The following is a 23253-nucleotide window of genomic DNA, read 5'->3' as shown; positions in this document are numbered from 1 at the left end:
CCCTGCACGACCCCCCAACACTACCCTAAACCCTAAAACACTACCCTACACTACACAAGCACCACAACACTACCCTAGACCCTAAAACAATACCGCAGCACAACCCTCCCTCACCCCCAGTCCAATCCCTACACTCAAACACTACCCTGCATGACCACAACACTACCCTAAACCCTAAAGCACTACCCTACACTACACAAACACCACAACACTACCCTAAAACACTACCGCCGCATGACTCTCCCCCTACCCACAGTCGGATCCCTACACTCAAACCCTACCCTGCACGACCCCCGTCCCTACCCTAAAACACCACCCTACACTACACAAACACCACAACACTACCCTAAACCATAAAACACTACACCCAGCATGACCCTCCCCCATCCCTCAGTCCGGCCCCTACACTTTAACACTACTCTGCATGACTCCGACCCTACCCTAAACCGTAAAACACTCCCCTACAATAGAGAAACACCACAACACTACCCTAAACCCTAAAACACTATCCCTGCATGACCCTCCCCCTACCCCAGTCCGATCCCTATGCTCAAACACTACCCTGCACGACCCCGACACTACCCTACATCCTGAAACACTACCCTACACTACACAAACACCAACACACTACCCTAAACCCTAAAACACTACCCCCAGCACAACCCTCCCCCATCCCCTAGTCTGGTCCCTACACTCAAACACTACCCTACATGACCCACCAACACTACACTAAATCTTAAAACACTACTGTACACTACACAAACACCACAAAACTAGCCTAAGCCCTAAAACACTACCCCCAGCATGACCCTCCCCCTTCCCTCAGTCTGGTCCCTACACCCAAACGCTAACCTGCACAACTCCTGACACTACCCTAAACCTTAAAACACCAACCTACACTACACAAACACTGCAACACTACCCTAAACCCTAAAACACTACCCTTAGCACGACCCTCCTTCTTCCCTCAGTCCAGTCCCTACACTCAAACACTAACCTGCACGCTCCACCGACACTACCCTAAACCCCAAAACACCACCCTACACTACATAAACACCAAAACACTACCCTAAACCCTAAAACACTACCCCCAGCATGACCCTCCTCCTACCCCCAGTCCGGTCCCTACACAATACCCTGCACTACTCTAAATCCTAAAACACATCCCTACACTATTTATTTATTTATTTTATTTATTTATTTAAGAAGCTTATAGAGCGCACGGCTACCTCCAGCGGGGGTGTCCCGGCGCTAAGACTACTTGTTTATCACAGAGGGGGTTGCCTAGTTCATGAAAATCTGTCACATGAGCAGGTCTGCAAGAGCTTTGCTGGCTAGTGCTTAGAAAACAGCCATGTTTTCAGTACACAAACCTTACAACACTACTTCGACACTACCCTAAACCCTAAAAAAGTAACCCCAACCCCAAGCACAATCCCCCTTACCTCTCTCCTCGTGGTTCCTCTCTCCGGTTCCAGCGTCGACTGAGGGGCGGTGCACGTCGTTGTGAGGAAACAGGACTGCATCAGTTTCCTCACAACGATGTGGATAGCCATTACGTCGGCTGCGTTGTAAAAGCGCATGCGATGTAATGGTATGCGTAGTAATGGCTTCGCGTTGTTACATTGCATGCATAGTAACGCATACGATGTAATGACTTGCGGGGTAACAGCCTTGTTGTAATGGCTCTGTACCATAAAATTCAGTTGAAAGCAGTTGGTGGCCATCCAATCAGATGGCAATCAGATCTTCTTAACATTTCACTGGGTCCTGCCAAGGATCATTGGAAAAGGAGAACACTAACTGTGTGTCATCGGCGTATGACACCAGGGTGATGTTGCACGCTTTCGCAACCAGTGCCAGTGGCCAGATATAACAGGGTGGGGCTCGGTGCAGAGCCATGGGGGACCCCATATTGTAGCGGTTGGGAGTACAAGTGATAGGGCAGGGAGATAACTTGAAAAGTCCTATCATCCAGAAAAGATGTAAATCAGGAGAGAGCTTTATCACCAATAACGATCTCTCGCAGCCGGTGCAGCAGGATCTTATGGGAGACTGTGTCAAATGCTGCACTCAGGTCAAGCAGAATCAGAGCTGAGGTGCTGCCCTCATCCAGTGAGGCCCTCAACTGCTCTGTGACCACAAGCAGAGCAGACTCCATGCTGTGCCGGGGTTTATAACCATTTTGAGAGGGATCCAGGATCGAGTTGGATTCCAGCTATTGAGTTAGAATAGCATTTACATATGATTCCGTCATTTTGGCAAGGAACAGGAGCAGGGAAATTAGATGGAAATCTTCAGGCCTAGAAGCATTCAGAATGGAGATTTTTTAACAGGGGAATAACTTTAGCATGCTTCCATAATTCAGGTACCAAAACAGAAGACAGGGACAGGTTAGTCAGTTCCAACCACCCAGAAAGCAAACAGTCCTGAAACTTTATAAAAAGCTCGGATTTGAGGGGGTCATCCGGAGAACCTGACTTTACCTTGGCAAACAGAGCTTGGAGAGCATCAGAGGAGATAGGGGAAAGGAAAGGCTGGAAAGCAGGGCTTAGATACGAGGATCCGAGTCCTTGCTATCAGGACCAAAGCTGTCCTTGATACGCTCATTTTCCCTGTACAGAACGTGGCCAATTCCTCGTACTGAGCGTTGGTGGATATGCTGCTTTCACCATGTCCTTTAGGAGAGCAACATTTTTTTGGGTGGAATTGCTGCTATTTTTTATTTTGCTTGCAAAGTATGCGACCGTATCCTTCTGAATCAATTTATGATAGGCCTCTGTACCGTGTTTTGGCTATGGGTTTGTAAAAATGTCTCCAGGCTCATTCTAGGGCTTTGCAATTCTTCCTTGCTAGAGTCAGGGGCTCATCGAGCCAGACGTTGGCCCGAGACCTTTTAGGGTGGGTCAGTTTGGCCGGAATGCACCTGCCCAGTGCTTTAGTAATCCAGCCAAGAAAAGAGCTATAAGCTGCCTTTATGTTGGAGGAAGTTCAGGGCTCTGAAGGTTTAGGGCTGCACAGAAAATATTCAGGTCAAGCTTGTGCCAAGGGCGTTTGTTCAGAGGATTATGGTGGAGCTGCAATTTAGTGCTTTCGGGCTTATAGATAAGGAAATAAGGGAGTGGTTAGTTCATGTCAGAGGGAGGAGGGCCTGAGCCTCTAGAGAAGGAATATTGGAAAAAACAGGGTCCAGGAGCTGTCCATTCAGGTGCGTAGGCACTGAAACCAATTGAGACAGTTGACAAGCTGGCATGTCTCCTATAAAGTTGTTAAAATTAGAGTCTCTATGCGATTCCAGATGAGATTGAGGTTGCCTACAGTATTAAAATTAGCTGCTTTTAGGTCGAAGGCCTAAAAGGCTGCGCTTGCGCAGTCTTAGGCCGGAGATTTAATGAGTTTGAGTAGCGGCGAAGTTCCCGCCTCCGTGCCCCCTCTCTCCTTCATTGGCTGGCTTCCTAAACGGAGGCCAGCCATTGGAGGAGAGATGCGTCACTCTAAACAAGCTCCGTCCTTTTCGGATTTGGGGGCGTAATTTTTGATGTTCTTTAGACAGTGACGTTGTCCGTCACTCAGAACATCAAAACCACGCCCCCAAATCGGAAAAAATCTCGGAGCTTGTGTCCGCCATTTTCGATCCTTCGCAGTGAAGGTAAGATCGTGGCTGTTTCCCTCCGTGCCTTCTTCCCCCTGTCTGTTTCCCGCCCCCCTCCCGCTCTCCGTGTATTTTCGCTGTCCGTGTGTGTGTTTCCCGCCCCCTGTTTGTTTCCCGCCCCCTCCCGCTCTCCGTGTATTTTTGCTGTCCGTGTGTGTGTTTCCCGCCCCCTCCCGCTCGTGTGTGCATTTCAGAGCGTCTGTTTCCCGCCCCCCTCCCGCTTATTTTGTAGTAAGCAGGATTTCCAGTTGATGAGGTAAAGGGTATTCTGCATTAGAAAAAGTAATTGCCTGTAGAAAAAAGACACGGTGTCATTTGTTGTGTACCTGCAGAAGTCTGCTACATGTACGTATGCACGCCAATTACCCGCCTGGCTCGGAATCGACTACTGCATAGATTTCAAACGAATATTTAGGATGTTTGTCAATTCCTAGAAAGTCAAAAATCTATTCAGATTGTATTCCTAACCCTAAAAAGTGTGACGTACTACTTTTTAGATGGTGTTACGAATCACTTTCATGTTGCTCAGATGTTCTTTTGATGGCCATTTGGGAAATGCGAGTATGTATTTTATCAATTACTGCCGATTCTCGCGTTGCATCAAGGCCTTGGGTGGGATGACGCCCGTTCCTTCAGATGCCCGCGTCTCTGCGCGTCCCTCCGGAGCGCCGAGGCGCGCGTCCTCTCTGGCCCGGTTCCGGGGGCGAGCAGTAACCGGGCTCTGATCCCGCTCCCGGCGTTCATTAGTCGGCCGTCCGCCGGGCGCGGATTTACACTTCAAGGGGATGAAAGACCAGCTGGGAAAGATAAGACGGTTTCCCGCGCGGAAGGCGAGGCGGTGCCACCGCGGTCAGCAGGGTAGCTGCCTCCGCAGAAAGGAAACGCGCCGGTATTTGCAGCGCTTCGCCATCGCCCCAACTGAGTCCAGAGCAGACAGCCCCTCCCCGTTGATTAAAAAAGTACATCCGGCATTTGTCGGCCCAGAACATCCCTCTGGCACTTATGTGCGCAAGATGCTTACCGGTAATCGGTTCTAGATATGGGCAAAGAAAGCATTCCGGCCTCTTTCTAATAATAAATCACACGTTATTCTCCCTCTCTATTCCTCGGGTTTCAAAATGTCGTTTTATTTCAACTCTTTAAGCCACAGTAGTGATTTTCATCAACTCTATTGAGAGCATAGCCCTTTAAACTTCGATATAATTTCCTATAAATGTCATTAAACTGCCCTAGTGTAATCAGAAACTGCTCGGCAATATTAGAATGCAGCTTTGGAAAACTCACGTAGAAACAGGCTTAGTTTTAGAATAGGATTTACCGCGCTCTCATCACCCTTGCAGACATTAGAATTTCTGCAGGGTTGTGACCTGACTTCCCAGAAGTTACGGGGCATAAACCGTGTCTATTACAGACAGTGTCCGACAGACCTATCGGGCAGGCAGGCAGTGCCTGATAGGCTGGTCTAAGAGTAAGAGTGTGGGCAGGTTTTATATTTTGGATGTTCGTGGGCCTGTTTTATGTCTGCTGGGCTGGTTTTACTGTTGATCTCTCCCTGGAAACAATCATTTCCTGCAGCAAGCTTAAATCCATACATTGCAAAAATAATGCCTTCACAAGTTTAAAATTGCACCAGTTTGTAAACATGGGCACTTTTTTGGGCTTTCTAGTTCACTAATGTGGGCCACTTTTATTTTGGTGCGCAGGACTGATTTCTTTCCTAAATTTAGACACACATATTGTGGAGTGATTGAATGTGTGTGGGTCACCTATTAGACAATAGACTGACCAGTCTAAATTCAGCAAACTCAAGGGAACTCCCTTTACTTTGTTTGAGCTTTACTTTACCCTGTTCCCTTGACGTATAAGGGTTACTCTCCTCATATTGATACTGATTTTTTTCCTAGCCTGACCCTGATTGCAGATGCTTTAAAGGTCCTTTGAGCTGAAACAGAAAAGGGACACATGTGTATGGTAGTGCTCAACTGTGGTTCTGCTCTTCTAAAACATGGTAGTATTGGACACCTCAAATGAAATACGAGGGGGATACTTTTGTTTTTTGTTTTGTTTTGCAATTTTATCTAGGGCAGGCTTGACCCGAAAGTATTGGAGTACTTTACGTGAGCAAAAGTTACACTACACAAGAAGACATATTTTTTTAGGCTCAGAGAGGTTAAATGATTTGCCCAGAACTATAGGATGTTAAGCCGATGCCAAGACTCAAAGCTGGTTCCCCAGTTCCAAAGTAGGCAGCTCTGGCCGTTACACCACATCCTCCCCTGTCCGTGATGCCGTTGTTGTGCCTCTGTGCTTCCCTGTCCGTGATCCCGGGTTTTTGTGCCTATGTGCTCCCTTGTCCGTGATCCCGGTTTTTGTGCCTCTGTGCTCCCCTGTCCGTGATTCCGTTTTTGTGCCTCTGTGCTGCCCTGCCTGTGATTCGGTTTAAGGGCTTCTTGGCGCTGTGCAGTGCAGTCACTGAGGTTCTTTGTCTGGTGAGTGCACGACAACCACTGGGGCCTCTGAACGTCTGTCACTGCCCTTTTGCTTCTGTTGTCGCTGATCCAGGGCTCGCCTGACACGGGGAGGCTTGTATGGTAGAGTGCAATCCTATGACTGTGGGGGTATCTATAGTGCAGTGCACTTCAGTCACTTGAGGCAAGAGTTGATTTGGCTGTGATACAGTGAGGTGCTGTCTCTGGTGCTGTGCAGGACAACCACTGGGGGCGGGGTCGATTATCTCGGATATAGTGTTCGACTGCCAATGATGATCTTTTATCGTGCAGTGCATGCCCGTGCTCGAGGCTTGCCTCTGGTGCAGATCACGACTGACACTGGGGGAGGGGGGATTATTTCTAGTGCGGTGTCCCGTGCACGCCTGTAAGCTGGGTGCTGCTTATATTGCAGTGCTCTCCTGTCACTGATGTGCTGGTGCTGTGAACTGGTAACGGAGGTTGTCTCTTATGCAGTGCACTCCTGTCACTAGGGTTTTCTTACTGCTTCTGACGCTCTGCACGCACATCACTGACATGCTGTTGTTGGTGCCTGCACGACGGGTATGTGTGTATGGTGGGGGGGGGGGGGGAGAGGGGTCAGGGCTCACCTGACAGAAGAAAGCTTGTGCGGAATAGTGAACACTTGTGACTATGGGTTCGTCTCTAGTGCAGTGCACGCTATTCATTGGGGACAGTGTTCTGAATTCTACAGCAGGGGGCACTGGTGGAGCATACAGTAGCCAGATGATGGCTGGAATGTGTATGTTTTAGTACTCAACATGGACGATACGTTAGTACTGTACAGTACAATGCTTTGCTGCACTTGAAATTCCCCAGTTGCATTCTGCGTGCCTGCATGTTGAATGGAAAGGTGCTCCAGATGCGGCATGTATCATTGATCTACTGCAGGATGAGACAGTTTGTGGCTGTGCACTGTCCGTGCAAATGTATGCTAAGTGGAAAGGCTTTGTGTTAGCTAGAGGTGTTTAAGTGTGTGTGTGTGGCTCTGTGTATGTGTGGGTGGCTGTGTGTGTGTGTGTGGGTGGCTGTGTGTGTGTGTGTGGGTGGCTGTGTGTGTGTGTGGGTGGCTGTGTGTGTGTGGGTGGCTCTGTTTTTGGGTGGGTGGCTCTGTGTGTGGGTGGGTGGCTCTGTGTGTGGGTGGGTGGCTCTGTGTGTGGGTGGGTGGATCTGTGTGTGGGTGGGTGGATCTGTGTGTGGGTGGGTGGATCTGTGTGTGGGTGGGTGGATCTGTGTGTGGGTGGGTGGATCTGTTTGTGGGTGGGTGGGTGGCTCTGTGTGTGGGTGGGTGGCTCTGTGTGTGTGGGTGGCTCTGTGTGTGTGGGTGGGTGGGTGTGTGTGTGGCTGTGTGTGGGTGGCTGTGTCTGGGCGGCTCTCTGTGTGGGTGGCTCTCTGTGTGGGTGGCTCTATGTGTGTGGGTGGCTCTCTGTGTGGGTGGTTGTGTGTGTGTGGGTGGCTGCGTGTGTGTGGGTGGCTCTGTGTGTGTGGGTGGCTCTCTGGGTGTGGGTGGGTGGCTCTGTGTGTGTGTGTGTAGCTCTGTGAGTGTGGGTGGCTCTGTGAATACTCTCTACTACTCTCTAATGCTCACCTATTGCCATTGTAAAAGACAATACCATTTATTTATGTTTAAAAAAAAAAAAGAAAAAAAATGTCATGAGCAATGCCAATAGCTCTACCTTTAATAATGCCGAGACCATTGCATTGTAAATGCTTGTTTGTAATTGCATTGGCCAGTGATTCTCTGAATGTTTTGGACGGGCCGGGCGGGTGGTAGGTTAGCAACCCTCAGAGTGCAAAATTTTCAGTGAGCTCAATTTTAAAAAGTGCATTTCACAGTCAGAAATGCCTTCCAGGATGAGATTGCAGGGGAAGGATTCTTTGTGGATGACTGCTATGCCCCGCCTTTCCCTCCTGTTCTGTTCAGGTAGGTCATAACATACCCAGGGAGCAGGGCCAGGGCCAGGATAGCTATGGTATACTGAGAGAGCCAGGTCTCTGTAAGAAATAGAATATCGGGAGACCGTTCCTGAAGAAGTCCAACTATGGTTCCCATGGGAAGAAGCAGCATGGCAAAGAGCAAAAAAAGGGTTTCACATGAGTAAACAAACCTGTAGGGTGGCGTAGAAGCAGAGTGCCTTGCTCCTGGTGACGTCCAGGCACGGACGGGCGCAGACCGGTTTACCTATGGCGTGCCTTCGGTGCGCCAGCAGCACACCGTCTGCTCTGCTGCGTGCATGAAGTACTTTGGGTTTTGTATTTAACCAGCGGAGTATGACCCATAAACCACATTGAGATTAGGGTAAGGTACATGAGGAAAAAGTAACATTATCTCAACTAGTATCACTCTAAATGACAATTAGGCATGTATGTATTAAACGTTACGTGAACAGAAAACGGGAGACTCTAGATTCAGGGCACAAGTCGGGGTACCACGCGGGTGGACGGCATCCCCCCACTTATTTTCGAGGGTTTTTCAGGGTGGACGCCGTCCACCCTGCTCAATCAAAACCGCGTCCACCATTGCAAAGTAAACAATGCGGGACAAATGCCGCTCTGCGCTCGGATCTCAGTCGCACGTAAAATAACGCTTCATTAACTGTCTAAGTTTTAAGCAAACCTCCCCCCCCCCCCTCCCCAATGCAGTGATGAAGTTCAGAAGAGGGTAGGCGACGCTGGCTCCTGGTGAATGTTTCAACACCTCACGGCTCTTTACCACCCACCGTGCTGCATGAATAGCTCGAAGCAGTGCATCTGGGAACGCCTTAAAACAATTAACTTCTATTCAAGGCCTGCTGTAAGAAGAGAGCGTATTGTGAATGGGCAAAATATTCAATGCTGTCGAAGTGGGAACAGGGGAAGCCGGTTCCAGGCTGGATGTCAGTTCACTATCCTGTTCACTATCCTGTGATTCCAGGCAAATAAGTGAGACTGGCCTTGTGGCTTCAGGACTCTAGGATTACTTGTGCTCAACGCGCATGGGTTGAGCCAGTGTAGGGGACATGTAAGAAGGAAAACTGGTTATCACTGAGCGCGTGCATGTCTGCAGGGGACTGGCATCATGTTAGGCCCAGAGGTCTTCAAACTGTGGGGCGTGCCCCCCTGGGGGGGCGTGGATGTGTTGCCAGGGGGGCGCGAATAGGTCTGTAATTACATGTGAATGAAGAAAGCCTGGAAGCGCAAAAGGCGCCGTTCTAGGCTGTCTTCATTTAAATGCTGCAGTTAAACGCCACAAAAAAGTGAAATGATGGTACTAAGTGGCACTGGGGAGGCCAGCAAGTGTGAAGTTGCGGTCAAAGACCTGGCTAAAAAGAAGAAAAAATAGCATTCCATTGTTTGCTGTTCACCTTGGAATAATTGCATATACAAACACGCACACCACTCGAGGGCAAATTATCAATTAACTGTCAATTAGGAATAGAGGGCGTGATGTAGTTCTGTGTTCAGCAGGCAACAGCGTAAATCTGTCAGGGAATGGCATGGAAAGTCTGCAGAGAAACTAAAATCAATCCCGTTCAAAATGTGGATGTGTTTTGCAACTGGGAAAGGTGAGGTGGGTGATAGAAACAGAGAGTTTCCGTCCAAACTACCAGTGGTGAGTGAAAGGTATCAAAGAGAAAAGTATTTGCCTGTATTAGACAAAGAACATTTCTTTTTCCTGAAGAGCTGACTATGACACAATTTAAGATCATTGTTTGATGCCAATTACCTTTATCCACAACACAGGCTTTTTTCTTTATGGTGAATAACAAGACCTTACCGTCCATGTTTGTCACAATGTCAGAAGTGTATTGGGATCATAAGGCTGAAGATGGATTCTTATACATGACCCATGTATCACAGGAGATGTTTGGCTGCAATCTGACCAGTGACAAGCAGAAAAAGACAGACTGCCACTCACTAATACAGACTGCTTAACATTAAAACAGGGAATATGCTTTTTTATAGCCATTGTACACCTTTGATGATTGTGAACACTTGCTACCAAACTAAAATGAATGAATGCTTTTTAAGCTGTTACTGAAGAGGACTTTGAATCTAGTTTTCAAGAACTACTTGTTGGGAGGCACAACAAACAGGGATTTTTCTTTTTTGTGAAAAATAAACCTTGCACGAGTAGAACCTCACAGGACATACTGCTGCATTTTTGTATTTTGGAGCTGGTGACGATAAAGTGCTCTCATTGTTTCCGATTTTTTTTTTCAAGTGTGGAGATTGCAGCAGGAGAGTGGTAAATGGATGGCATTTGTCACCTAGCATGCTCATTGGGGCATTGACAGACATGATGGTCACTTGTCCTACACACAATTACCACACCACAGTGACCATTCTAAAAGGACTTTGAGGTTACGCAGTTTGAGACATCGGGTTTGACATAGAAACTACATCTTCCTATCTGCAAGACTATATTACATTTTGTAAATGCTATATCTAATTTATTTTGTACCCGCTCAGCACTCTGTCACCCACAGTGGCACTGAAGGAGATTCAACTTTCTTATAGGACAGAGCATCAACACAGCTGCGCTCACTGTTCAGCAGGTCCAGCTCACACAATAAAAAATAACTGGTAAAGCCCGTCAGTCAGGCTTTTTACTAAAGAAAATGTTTGGTAATAATTGGGGAACGTTATGTTGCCACAATCTGTCCATATAAGTAATCAGATAACGAAACAATCTCGTGTCTGCAGTTGTATGCAAGCAGGGAGCAGGGTCCCTTTGTTGAAAAGACTGCATTATCAGACTTAAGCTGTACCCTGCAAGAAGAGTGTTTATGAAAATGAGTCAGACGATGGCATTTGTGTTGTAAATGGTGAACTTTAAAGGCATACACATCAAAACATTGCACAGTAGGCACTTTTGACAAAGGGTCAGTATTTTTGTTGCACATTTAAGAAAGCCTATATGTATGCTTTTGTCCTTACTTTGTGATTTAAAAAAAAGCTGTAATTCCAACATGTTTCATGACACAGCGTAAGACACATGACTGCTCAGGAGCAATTAGTGAACGGCTCAGTAGCTTTCTGAAAGGGGAAGGGATCCAAACAGCATTCATGCTCCTAACAAAAAATCAGCGAACAAGCAAATAAAATGCTGTAATGTGAAGAAAGTAAATATAACAAAGAACACAAAATGCCATAGCCTTGATGAACAGCCCATCCAAGTAACTACAAATCAGGACAAAATGCATGTCAGCCAGTAGAAGACCCAAAGCCAACGGACTCACTGTATTTATTGTACTTTTTCGAAACAGTGATGACAGGTAAACTTGTCAGTAGCCAGATCTAATAAGAGGTTTTGTGTATGTCCTGCCTTCCAGTACTGTGGGGGGGGAATCTGAGTTGTTTCGCTCTTTTTGGAATTATTCAAAGTCTTTAAGCAGTATTTGCTTGAATGGAACAAACATTTCTTTAGCAGTGAATATCAAATTGTATAAGTAAATTCCACCCCGACCGAGAAGATGGTGTTCATACATTTAACAACTTGAATCATACCTAATTTCAAAGTCACTTCTCCCCTAGGCGCTTCTCATTTGTGTATGTGTGTTCCTATGATACATAAATTTTTAGTTCACTATGGCATTTACTCTGTTTTGAGGTTTCGTCTGCACAAGCGCAGGCTTAAAGATTAATTTTTTATTACTTTGCCTACCTATAGAATTCTTTTATCGTTTATTAGGGGTTTCTTTGCTGAAAATAAGCATTTCTCTGTGAATCCGATTTAGCATCGTTATTTGTGTCCAGTTACCCGAGGTGTGAAGGGGCATACAATCTGGTTCTAGTAGGAAAATACCTCTTTCTTGTCCTAATCTTGGTAAGGCTTTAGACAAAATGCTAAGCTTCAGAATACTAGTCAATAGCGTTTGTTTTACAGAACGTTGTGTCTATCAGATACATGGGATTGGATTTATCAAATGGGTTGCTAGGTAAAAATAACATACATCGCTGATCATTAGTGAACATCACAGCAATCACATCCCTATTTGAAGGATAAACAGGCATATAAATAAATCACATACATGTTATATGATCACTCCCCTTGAGTAAAAAAGAAGAACCACACATCACCACAAAAACCTCGATTTTGTACACTCAGACCGACTGCAAAAAGTGAAAATTCTAACTCAAGTTAAATGTATGATTCCTGTTCCATTCAAATAACTTTTTTGATATGGTTGAACTGATGTATGGTTCTTTGTTTTCACAAATCGGTCACGTACTGATATTTGGCCATGTGTGGTTAGTCCAAATTTGTTAGTATACCCATTCAGCACCCTTCAATTTCAGTAGTCACTGGGGACAATCTTAGCTCTTCCAATATGGCAAGTGACACAGACATTCAAATCCCGTGTGACATGGTACATCAACCTTGTTCGCATACCACAAATGCACAAAGGCCTCTGATGAAAATGGCCTCCTCATCACAGGAATTATTGTCCGCACGTACTTTGCCACAAGGAATGTTGTGGCCTAGCACTTAACAAATTACGCTGCAAAGGGCCCACAAGGTATGACACCCAGATCTGAGACTGACACTTCCTGTCGTGATGTCACTTCATGCCGTGATGTCACTTCCTGTTGTGATGTCACTTCCTGTCGTGATGTCACTTCCTGTGACCACGCCTACTTTGGAGAGTCCCCCCACTTCTTTTTTTAGGACTTGTGCCCTGTCTAGATTGATTTTGAAATGTGCACATGGCATCCTATAATTGTGATCAAAAATACAAAGGTACAGTTGTAGCAGCACTGTAGGTAAATAATTACGAAAACAACCCGAATTGGACTAGGTGCTCGAAATGTGTACGGGACACAAAAAGGAGGCGATGCAAGTGACAATTGTGTAATCATCGAAAACGGCGAATGGTGCATATGTGCATGAGTATATACAGTGAAGGTAGTGGCTCTAAACAATGATTTACAATGTTGGATATAACAGATTGAGAACCATTTCAGAAGAGCCACAAAGGAGGTGCGCCATTAGTCCTGCTGAGGGGTCGACGACGTTTCGATCCTATCAATCAGGATCCTCTTTAGGACCGGGTTGTGAGTAATTGCGGTGCTGTACAGGGATGGAAAGGAGACGGGTAAGGGAAAGAAGGGAAGGAAGGGGAAAGGGGCGCGTGTGAGCGTGAAGGGCGGGAGAGTTACATGTTGCGTGGTGAGGCGAGAGAGTGGCGGAGGGCCCGAGGAAGATGTGCAATCTGTGTCCAGGAACAAAGAGTGGTGGCACTGTGTAGCTGGTCACTATGCACAGCGCCATTTGAGGGGTCTAAAAGAGCATCAGAGTACCGGCAGTGAGAGCAAAGGTGCAACTGAAACACAAGTATGGCATTTGAGGGGGAAGCACAGGGAAAAGAGAGTGTAAAGTTCGGCACGCATTGGCGGTTAGGTGTGGGTCACGCAATTAATAAAAACTGTGGAAGTGCTGGTGGGGGAGGTGGAAAGGGAGGGGTATCAGGTAGGAAGGGACGCTACCTGGGAGGGCACAAATCCTCAAGAGCGTGTGGCCGGGAGGACCGGCGGCAAAGGTCTCCAACTGTAACCAGAGATCCTATTGGGGGAAAATTAAACGTGATTGCGCTGACCTAGGGTCACGGAAGAAACAAGTGAAGCGCGTGCAGAGCCTGAATTACCTGGGCACAGAAACCATCAGGCAGATGGTTAACAACGTGTGCCGTGTTACGGAGGATATCAGTGGGGACAATAACGGCTCCTCAGTGTCCCGTGGGTTGGGCACTGTTGCGGGGAGACCTACGGACAACACGGCAGAACTGTTAAGTCGGCAGCCAGAACGTTATCAGGGAAAAGGGCAGAGGGTTCGGCGGAGCTTACCTCGTGTGGTGGACTTAATCCAGCAGCGGTGTAATCAGTCATGGGCTTGCCACGTTCATGTGCGGAGTATCCTGACTGGGCTGAGAGGGATTTTGAAACAGAGCGATTGCTTCTGGGTATACACGTCACACGGTCATGTGTGCGTGTTTGTGGAGGAGAGTGTCTACAGTGACGCGGCGCGAGGGAGGCAGATGTAGGTAACAAGGGAAGTCATTTACAATTGCTCACAGTAGAATAGAAGAGTGGCTCATGGTGGAAACACAGCTGGCATGCCTTCTACATGTGTAAGGGAGAAGCCGTACACGGTAATGCAATAATCTATGACATTTTCACAGAAAAAAGTGATACTGCAATACAATGATCAATAGAAATTTGAACAAAAACTAATAAAACATTGATAAGGCGTCCAAGAATTGTAGGACGGTGAGAGCTAATAAAAGAAGAATGACAATAATTGTTAGAGGAACTGTCTGAGTACACTTCACGGTATATGTAAAGAATGTGGACAAGGGCTGACAAGTAATAGCACAGTACTTGAATCAGAAAAATGAAAAGGATGAGAATGAGAATTAGTACAGGAGTAATGAATAATTACAAGTTGCAGAGCTGGGGGCTACCTCGGAATGCAATGTAGTGTGCGAGGTAGGGGATGGTTGTACAGAAGGGGAGTCAGATAGCATTGATACTGTTCAATTCATCAATGGTGTTAAGGCCGTTGTTGACCAAGTTACAAACAGTGATCCCTTTGCACTCACATCTGTTCAAAACGGCTTTGATATCACCACCTTTGGTTGGTAGGGTCGGTTGGTTTATCACCTGCCAGGTGATGTCTGTCTCGCAGTGATATTTTTCTATGTAGTGTGCAACCAATGGTGCAGTCAGGACTTTGCAGTGTATTCTGCTTCTATGTTGAATTATTCTCTGTTTGACCATTTGGGTGGTCTGACCGATGTAGACGAGGTCGCAGGGACAGCGGATGGCGTATATGACTTTTGTGATCTACAGTTGATAAGGTTCTTGAGTTTGTAGGATTTGTTGTTGAATTGGAAATCCTTGGTATTAACTGTGAGATCACAAACAACTCAGTTTTGGCATTTGTAGTGTCGAATGATAGGGGGTAGATCCCATGCGACCGTAATGGTGTTCTTGTCTGCAGCATTAGTCTGCCATGTAATGGCATGCACAAGGCGTGTAGCTAGATTGTTGCTGCGTTGGTAAGAGAAGAAAGCTGGTTCTCTAAATGTTTTGAAGGAGCGTAGTAATGGCCAGTTGCGTTTAAGGATCTTAGAGACTTTGTTGCTGCATGGGCTAAATTTGGAGACTAATGGTATCCTCATCATGTTTTTTTTTGGTTGGGGTGTGAGGAGATGTTCACAGTGGCAGTACCAGGCCCTCTTGTGTGCTCTTGTAATTAGACATTTCGGGTAACCTCTGTCGCTGAGTTTGTTAACGAGGATGTTGGATTCACGGAAATAATCCTTCCACCATTTACAGTTCCTTCGAATGCGTAAGAATTGGCCGAAGGGTAGGCCATCGTGGAGGCCTTGAGAGTGATAGCTTGAATTTTGTAGGAGGGTATTTCTTTGGGTGGGCTTGCGATAGAGGCAGGTCCCAATTTTGTCATCCTCTGCATGTATCAAGACATCTAGGAATGGTAAGTCATTGGGTTTCGAATCACTGGTAAATTTGTGGTGGTCTTGTGATTGATTGAGCCAATCGATAAGGGATTCAGGGTCTCAGTAGCGCCATTCCAAAGTAGAAGATTAACATCAATATAGCGTCGCCCGAGATTGATATTGTGTTATATCCTCTATTTCTTGTATTTCCCTTTTAATTGTGTTTCCTTTTTATGTATATTGTTTTCCTTTAATTATGGCACATGCCTTACAGTTGTGTATGACATCACCTAGAACTGATTCAGATCATTCTGATTGTGAACCTGGCTGTAAGAAGTACTGTGCTCTTGAAGATTAAACCTTCTTCTATTTATCCTGAATTTTGCCTCTTCATTGGAACTTAACATTGGCGACGAGGAGAACTTTGTACCTGCTACTTTTAGAGCACTGGAGCAGTACAATTACTTTGGAATTTATTCATTTTTTTTTACATTTCTTGTGAATCTCTTGGACTTGTTTCCTTTGCTGAGAAGGAGGAGGAGTTTCCACGTGCCTCTACGTGAAATTTGGGAATTTCTGGAGTTTTCCCATCTTTATTTATTCAATTTCGAGTGTTTTCAGGATTTTCACTCGTACTCGTTCTTCATTACCTGACTCCGTTTAAAAGTTGCGCTGCTTGCCCTGAGCGCGTGTGGTCCCAAGACGACGATTCTTCTGGTGAGCACTCCGGAGCTTCGAACGTCAGCTGCGGAGATCCTTGGGCTTCAGACGTCAGCTACGATTACAGCGTGTGACGTCAAAACGTACGCAGCAGCATCAACGTCAGCGTCATCACGTCGACGGCCATTTTACAGTTTCCTTGACAACCCCGATGCGCACAGGAGAGCAATCGTTTACGTGTGTATTTTTTTTCAGCGCTGATGCGCACAGCGGAATTGTTTACTTCATATGTACCTTTTCAGCACTGATGTGCACAGCAGTGGCACATGTTACTTTCTTCATTGAAGACTCTACGCCGATGCACACGGCTGTTTGTTAAATAACTTTGGGTATTTCTTTGAACATTCTTTTCTCTTTGGCATTGTACACAGCTACTATTTCAACTGTTTTGTGATGAGTATGATTTCTTCTATTTCATTTTCGTAAAGCCGTTTTTTAAAAATTATTTCTACATCTGTATTTGTGTTTTCTTTGGAACACTATGCAATTTGACCCACCTACCAAGTTTTTGCAATCCAAAGGAGATCCACCTATTCCTTGGTCTAGATGGAAGGAAGAATTTCTTACATATTTGAAAGCAATTTATGGAGAAAGGATGGGTAATGAAAGAAAGAAAAATATTTTCTTACATTGTCTTGGATCAGAGGGTCAAGCCATTTTTAGAACTCTTCCTATTGCTAGTGGTGATTTGGGAACATTTGATGAAGCTCCTATGCGTATTGAGACTCGTTTTAAACCTTCTACTAGTATTGCTCTTAACAGATATAAGTTTTATACTAGAGCTCAGAGAGAATCAGAAACTTTTGATGATTTTCTGACTGCTCTCAGGAGTCTTGTGGTTTCATGCAATTTTGGTAACTTGGCAGACGAAATGATAAGGGACCAAATTATTGTAAATGTGAAGAACAAGAAGACACAAGAGCAGTTATAGGTTTTAGGAAATCCAAATCTTAATGACACTATTTCCACAGCAAAAGCTTTTGAACAGTCTGAAAAATGGAGGAAAACTATTGATGATGTCAATGCTAAAGGAGATAATAGTAAAAGTATTGATGAAGTGTGCAGTTTGAAAAAGAAACCTACGCCACAATATTTGAAAGATACTAGGAATATTGTCTGTTTTAGGTGTGGAAGTACCAATCATGTAGCGTCATTCAAGTTTTGTCCTGCTATTGGGAAAGAGTGTGTGAAATGTGGGAGAATTGCACATTTTGCTAAAGCTTGTAAAGATGATCGCAAGAGGATTATTGCACCTCAAGGGAATATGGGGTCTAGGAGTAGAGAAGTTTCAGTTGTGAGGGATTTGTGTGTTTCCGATGAGGATTCTGGTCTTACAAGAGGTATGGTTGTTTCTATTCAAGGTGTGAGTGCTGTTGAAGAGTATCTTCCTTCTCCTAAATGTTGTGTCAAATTTCTAGGTGAAATTCTAATTCTCATGGCTGATTCAGGTTCTCCATGGACCATTATTACTTTAGAATATTTTCAGGAAAAATTTAAGAATATTTTGTCCATTGATGAGTTATCTAGCCCAGACATTGTTGCTCAATGTTTTAATGAATCCACTATTGATTTTGTTGGCTATACTGCATCAGATGTGGAATTTAAAGGCAGAACAGCTCATATAAAAATGTATGTTGCAAGGAAAGGTATCAATGTTCTGGGTTGGAGAGATCAATGGAAACTAGGGATCAAACTCAACCCACGAAGTACAGAACCTGTTATGTTGTTGGAGAATATGGATTTTTGTTCTGTAGTGAATGATACTTCTTTTATAGTTGAGGAGTTGTTTCCTGAAGTTTTTACAGACACTTTAGGGAAACTTAAGGGTTTTTGTCATGAAATCAAACTTAAAACGGGATTTTCTCCTGTCAAACAAAAACTCAGGAATGTACCCATTAATGTGAGAGATGAGTTAGGAAAGTTGTTGGATGGAATGCTGAGTGAAGGAGTGACTGAAGAAGTAGAGTCATCTGAGTGGGTTTCGCCCATCGTTTTGGCATGCAAATCGTATAATTCTCTGAGGCTGTGTGTTGATCTTCGTGCCTTGAACGGTAATATTCTGATAGACTGCCATCCTTTGCCAAATATTAATGAGGTGGTTAGTACACTGGGTGGTGCCACGATTTTTTCTAGATTTGACCTAAGATCGGCCTATCATCAAATAGAGTTGGCTAAGGAATCTCGTCATTTGACTGCTTTTATAACACCGCAGGGGCTGTTTCAATTTAAAAGAATGCCATTTGGTCTTGCCTCTGTGGCGTCAGTATTTCAAAGATCAATGTGTCATTTGTTCAAGGGAATGCAGTCATGTGGGAAGTGTTTTCAGGACGATATTTTGATTTTTTCACCTGATGTTGAGAGTCATTCAGATCATTTAAAAAGTGTATGCGGAATTCTCAAGGACTACGGTCTTACTTAAAAAAAAACAAATGTAAGTTTTTCCAAGAGTCTGTCGAATACTTAGGACATACTGTCTCAAAAAATGGTGTTGTACCAAAGAAATCTTTAGTTGTTGCCATTCTCAAAGCACCTGCACCAGATTCAAAAGAGAAGCTTCTTTCATTTTCTGGTCTTTGTGAATATTACAGTAAATTCATTAAAGACTTTGCATCAAAAATGGAACCTTTAAGGGCATTGATCAGGAAAAATGTTGTTTTTGAATGGGAAGATAGTCAACAGAAAGCATTTGAAAAGATTAAGGCAGACATGATTGCTGCGCCATCTCTTAAAGCATTTTGTGTTGGGAAAACTTGTGTACTTACTGTCGATGCTAGCCTGTATGGTTTAGGCTGTGTTCTTTCGCAGTTTTCTGGTAAAGAGGAGTGGAATGTGGCTTTTGCCTCACGCACACTTAATTCAACTGAGAGACACTATGCAGTGATTGAAAAAGAATTGTTAGCATGTGTGTGGGGTGTAGAACACTTTCGAAATTACATTTGGGGAGCAAGGTTTATTATTAAGACAGATCATAAGCCTTTGGTTTCCATTTTGTCTCCTGGAGGAGGTTTGAATGCCACAGCAAGAATTGCTAGATTGATGTCACGATTACAAGAATATACTTTTACTGTGGAATATGTTCCTGGAAAAGTCAATGTTACTGCAGATTGTTTGTCGCGTCTTCCTTGTGAGAATAGTGAAGATATGGGCAATGTTGAAATTGTTGCTGGTATCTCTTCAATGAAAAGACTTGTTAGGTCTTTATTTTGGTGGCCAGGAGTAGACAGGTTTGTTGACAAGTTGGTGAGAGAGTGCCCGGAGTGTGTTAGTAGCGAGAAATCTCTCAGGTGCAGTCCTGCTCCTCTCATTCCTGTTAATTGGCCTGAGTTTCCTTGGCAGAAAATTGGTATAGATTTTGCAGGGCCTTTTAATTTTTTGCCACAAGATTGTAGGTTTGCCATTGTTATGGTGGATTACCATTCTAAGTGGCCGGAAGTCAAACTGGTTCCAAGAGTCACTACCAGTAGAGTTATTTTGTTTTTGAAAGAAGTTTTTGCCAGGGAAGGTAATCCAGAGGTCATTGTTTCTGACAATGGGGTGCAGTTGAAGTCCTGTGAGATGCAAGAATTTCTTAAATCACAAAATGTTCCTCACATAACTACATCATTGTATGAACCTCAAGGGAATGGGCAAGTAGAGAGGTATAATAGAGTTCTCAAGCAGGATATACTTTGGGCGCGAAATTTTGGTGCTGAATGGAAGGACAAACTAAGAGAGAAGTTGTGGTTGTATAGGATAACTCCCCATTCCACCACAGAGGTCTCACCTTTCCATTTGCTGAGAGGTAGAGATCCGGTTTCTAAACTATGTCCTTGGTGGTTTAAGAAAGTTGTAAAGGATAATATTCAAGATAAATGTTCACAGCCGAGTAAGGATGATATTGCTCGTACTGTTGAGTATAAACAAACTAGAAGCAAAATCTATTATGATTCTCGCATGAAAGTTAAAACACCAGACTTCCAGGTTGAGGATTATGTCAGAATACGTAAACCTGGAATTTTGCTCAAAGGTGATGCAAGATTTAGTAGACCTTTGAGAGTTGTCAAAGTCAACAAAAATAGTGTTGTCACCCAAAATGGTCAAGTTTGGAATGTGAGAAGTGTCTCTAAGTGTAATATGAATGAATAGCTTTTGTAAGGGAAGAGATGTGTTATATCCTCTATTTCTTGTATTTCCCTTTTAATTGTGTTTCCCTTTTATGTATATTGTTTTCCTTTAATTATGGCACATGCCTTACAGTTGTGTATGACATCACCTAGAACTGATTCAGATCATTCTGATTGTGAACCTGGCTGTAAGAAGTACTGTGCTCTTGAAGATTAAACCTTCTTCTATTCATCCTGGATTTTGCCTCTTCATTGGAACTTAACATATTGCTCAGAAAAGGATTGTTGCTGGTGAGTATGTGGGTCTTCTCAAGGTTGTGGACGAAAAGAATAGCAAGATTTGGGGCAAAGCAGGCTCCCATAGAGACACCATTGACTTGGAGGTAAAAGGTATCACAGTAGAGAAAATAGTTGTTTTCCAGAGCAATATGAAATAGATCCATGATGAATTCTGTTGGAATCAAAGTGGGTCTTGGCCTGGTCTCAAGTAGTGACACAATGGACCCGATTCACAGAATGAACATAAGACTCAATCCTAAACTTACTACTATTTTGGTATTCACAGAATGCACTTACTACTTTTGGCATTCACAGAAGTTAGGATTTTGTCATAAGTCTGTCTTGAGTCTGTCTTATGACAAACTTAAGACAAAATCCTAACTTCTGCGAATACCAAAAGTAGTAAGTTCATTCTGTGAATACCAAAATAGTAGTAAGTTTAGAATTGAGTCTTAAGTTCATTCTGTGAATCGGGCCCAATGGCTTTCAGTCCTTCGCCGTGCGGATTGTTAGTGTACAATGATTCAATGTCCAGTCCAACCATCAGGTCGGTATTTGTGTTAAAGGGTCTATCTTCAATAGTAACGATGAGGTCCATGGTGTCTCTAATGAATGTGTCAGTTGAATGGACGAATTCTTATATGATGCCATCATTATATTTACCCAATGGTTCAAGAATGGAGCTGCATCCTGAGACGATGGGGCAGCCTGGGGGGTTGATGCTGACTTTGTGGATCTTGGAAAGTACATATAGTACAGGTGTACGTGGGTGTTGATTAGTAAGGAAGTTGAATTCTTTTTGGGATGTAATGTTAAGGGATCTAGCTTGTCCAGTGGTTTGTTGTATTTAGGTTCTGATACCTGGTTAGGGATCTTTGGTGAGTGGGCGGTAGTGGTTGAGATTGGATAGTTGTCGTTTGACTTCTAGGTCATATTTATCAATGTCCATGACCACGATTCCGCCTCCTTTGTCTGCTGGCTTAATTATGAGTTCAGGCTTGTTTTTGAGTTTAATCAAGGCTTGGTTTTCTGAGAGTGGTAAATTGTAGGGGACATATGCCAAGCGCGAGTCTAGAAGAAGCGCGCCCTTAGGACCTGGCCCTCGGCCCCGCCCCCAGTCGTGTGGTCAGTGGCGGCCAGCTTGCTCAATGGGCGACCGGCTGCCAATTACTTCCGGGTAGACGATGACGCATTTCCAGAGTGGCAGAGGGCGGAGACCTTTGGCCTATAGAGGGTCAAGTCCCTGTGGCCTCGGTCTCTTTTCCCTCTCCACTCCAGCCGGCTGATCTCGTGCCGTGCGCTCTCACCCGCCCCTCCTAGACTCCTGTTTTAACTGGGCTCCTTAAACTCCAGTTGGATTGTCGAGGGAGAGCTTCCTGTTGTAACTGAGCTCCTTAACTCCTGTTGGATTGTCGAGGGAGAGCGGAGTCAGAGGTCGGAGATCCAGAGCACGGCGGCGAGGCTCCTCAGTTTCCAGGAGGAGAGACGGCAAAGACGAGCGCAGCTGCGACGAAGAAACACCCATCTAGCCAGGTAAGGAGTCGGGTGCCGGGGGGGCCCGCTTGCAACCGTTGATTGCGGGAGGGGATCTGAGGGTGTACAGCAGTTGCAGGTCTGTTCCGGTGGTCTGCGGCTGCATGCGGGGCTCCGAGGGTGGGGGCTCCTTCGAGGGCGACATGGGCGTTGCTTCACGGGTACCGGGTGTGGTGAATCAAGAGCACGAGGTTAAGAGCAGCCGATTTAGCACTGCAGAGAGACGCGAGGCAAATTTTTGAATCGGCATAAGCGTGCGATTACGAGCGCATCAGAGGGGCGATTTAGCGCGCCGGGGTCTGTGCGGCCACAATGGAATTAATTACATCTGTTGCTAGGTGACCGGTAAATAACTGTATTCTGAAGCCGTGTTGAGACAGAGGAAGCTGGCGATTATTAGGGCAACAGAGGGGGTGAATCAGTGCACCGGGGAGCAGCCGTGAGCATAATTAATTTACTTTTGTTGCTAGGCGACCTATTAATAGTGAGTGCTTTTAGCGCTAGAACAGGGGAGATAAGTAAACAATGGCTCCTAAGAAAGTAAGCCATAAAAGGAAGGAGAAGGACCCCGAAATTGCCCAGTTACTGAAATTAGTACTGGCAAAATTAAGCAAAGACCAGGAGGAAAGCAGCGAGGAGAGTGAATCCTCGCAGGAGGAACAGGCACAGGGAGGCATAGGTGAGCGTCCTCGTAGAGAGGGGGTGCCACCCAGGGTTGCCTTCCCCCCATTAGTGAAGAAGCCCAGGGTACAACGGAAAGGGAAAGGGAGGGCAAAGCATAAGAGAAGTAGAGCCAGCAATGATTTAGGAGATGAGGACGCGAGATCAGTAGGTCGCGTTCCCCCTCCAGTTGAGGATGTAGCAGCCCCCCACCCACACCGGCATTACCACAGGCAGGCGCACAAGGCGTAGATTCTACTCTGGGGGCAGGGACAGCAAATGAGGTGCCAGCACCAGCGGATCCAGTGGGATCAGTGCTGGCAGAGATCAGGGAAGCTTTAAAGGTGTTTTCACCT

At 45.2% G+C, this 23253-nt stretch overlaps 1 pseudogene; it reads left to right on the top strand.

Annotated features, from left to right (window-relative positions):
- Positions 1–9635: 9635 nt before the first annotated feature.
- Positions 9636–10548, top strand: LOC147747149 (microtubule-associated protein 1 light chain 3 gamma pseudogene; annotated as a pseudogene).
- Positions 10549–23253: the final 12705 nt, after the last annotated feature.

The sequence above is a fragment of the Lissotriton vulgaris genome, chromosome 1_1, assembly GCF_964263255.1.
Source record: "Lissotriton vulgaris chromosome 1_1, aLisVul1.2, whole genome shotgun sequence".
In the NCBI taxonomy this organism is placed as follows: domain Eukaryota; kingdom Metazoa; phylum Chordata; class Amphibia; order Caudata; family Salamandridae; genus Lissotriton; species Lissotriton vulgaris.
The sequence above is the reverse complement of the archived record's forward strand: the minus strand, read 5'-3'. Positions and strand labels throughout refer to the sequence as shown.